Source organism: Nematolebias whitei, chromosome 9, assembly GCF_014905685.2.
Source record: "Nematolebias whitei isolate Nwh7 chromosome 9, NemWhi1, whole genome shotgun sequence".
Taxonomy (NCBI): domain Eukaryota; kingdom Metazoa; phylum Chordata; class Actinopteri; order Cyprinodontiformes; family Rivulidae; genus Nematolebias; species Nematolebias whitei.
In genome coordinates, this window is record NC_056506.1 from 37590762 (window position 1) to 37592799 (window position 2038).

Consider the following 2038-nt stretch of genomic DNA (forward strand, 5'->3'; position numbering starts at 1 on the left):
TAGTTCAGTCCTCACTGAGGGAACACTGCAGGTAATAATGTCCTGAGAGCGCACGCTGTAGCTGCACTCACGCAGAGACATGTAGGAGGAGATGTATGAAGGCAGCAGACCAAGAAGTGATTTAAAGATGAAAATATACCAGTAAGAGAGTCTGTGTGAAGTTAATGATGACCAGTTAACCAGTGAATACAGGGTGCAGTGATGGGTATGGTAGTTACAGCCAGTTATGAATCTTAGCGCACCATGATAGACAGCATCCAACATCTGCAGGGTGCTTGTAGGAGCGTTCATATAGATGATGTCACCGTAGTCAATGGAGGGAAGGAAAGTTACAGTTACAAGGCATTTCCTGAACGTTTCCTGAAAATGAACACTTTATTCAAAATACTATTTATAGGGTAATGTGAAGTGACTGATATGATTGTCAGGAATTTATCATCTTTTATTTAGTCAGTTCATCTTAGCTCGTTGTATTACAGTGTATGAGATATGTTGAATGGACAAAGGGTGAAACATAGACAACATAAAGAGATTGTAATGATCTAGTGATGAGTGGGTTATGGGGCTTAACTAAAAATTTTGCTTATAGCTCCGTACGACCTCAGCCTGTGCCTGATACTTTTCCAAAACTTTTTGTAAGCATTCTTTTGGTGCTCTTAGTGCTCTTGTGCATGATAGTCCCCCCATTCTATTAGTGGCTGATGTAATCCAGCTTTCATGCAGTGACAGTAAAGACCAGCTGAGATCAGAAACATGAGAGGACATTTTTATCAGAGGTAGGAGGAGGTATTTGATGTGCTTTAGTCTAAGTCCTGAAACATTACAAGATGCTTGAAACTTCCACTTGATACAACTAAAAAGAACTTTAAATGTCTTGTGAACAAATTTTGCTCAAATGATTGTTGAAGTTTTTTTTTGTTTGTTTGCAAGAATCCATGTCTATATTCTGTATACAAAGTATATTAAATTTTTAGACTCTTCAGCTAAAGCCCTTTCTTAAAGGAGGCTTTAATTTGTTATGAAGTTAATCCTAGAACATCCATCTTGGTGCCTTTTGTACTGTTTGTGAACTGGTGTTTGATTGATTACCTCATTAATACTGAAAAGTGGAAGCATTGCAACGCACCCCAAACCATCGCTGTGGATTAAACCTGCAAAACAGGCTCTGTCTAAATAAATCATCTTCAGTGTGTGTATGCAGGAAGCATGCTTAAGTCACAGTAATATCATTTAAATCGATCAGCAGCTCAGCACTTTAGCCGACTTAGAGACATTCTTACACATTTATCCCATTACCGTTCATCTTCTGTGTTGTGACTTGACTTACTGTCAATGTATTAGATTCAGCTGAAACCAAGGAGCTTTCATTTAAAGGCCTTTTTACTTTTATTACATTATGGCTTGTGTATGGTGAGCAAGAACAGAACCAAAATGTGATGTTTTAATTGAATCATTGTTAGATTAGTTTTGAGAAAACATAAATTAGGACCCAATTGAGAAACTAATGGCTAATTTGAGCAGGTGCAGAACTCAAAAACTTTAAACATTTATAAAATTTATTGTCATTCAAAATTGTACAGTGCGCCATGCATAACTGAACAAAATTTTCTTTAATTTCTCCACATCAGTTTTTTTTATAGTTTTTTGGGTTTTTTGCCGTTGGCTGCTCCCTTCTTCCGGGGGTTGACACAGTGAACTAAATTGTATGGACTTGCAATTGTTTTTATGCCGGATGCCCTTCCTGACACAACCACAGACCACTGAGCTACCGCAGCCCTCTGTGTGGAGCAGAGAGTTGCCATCTAGGGCACCTTAGGGAGAAGATGGTGGGGGTTAAGGGCCTTGCTCAAGGGCCCAGAGTGGAGCAAATGATAATGGAGGCAGATGTGGGTGTTTCACTGTTCCCACCGTTTTTATTTTTTATTTTTTATGTTGACAGTCCAGGGAGTTGAATCCACAACCTTTCAATCACAGGCCCACCTTCTCTAACCTCTGCACCATCACTCCCCAGTTCTCCACATCTGTGTAGGAACACATG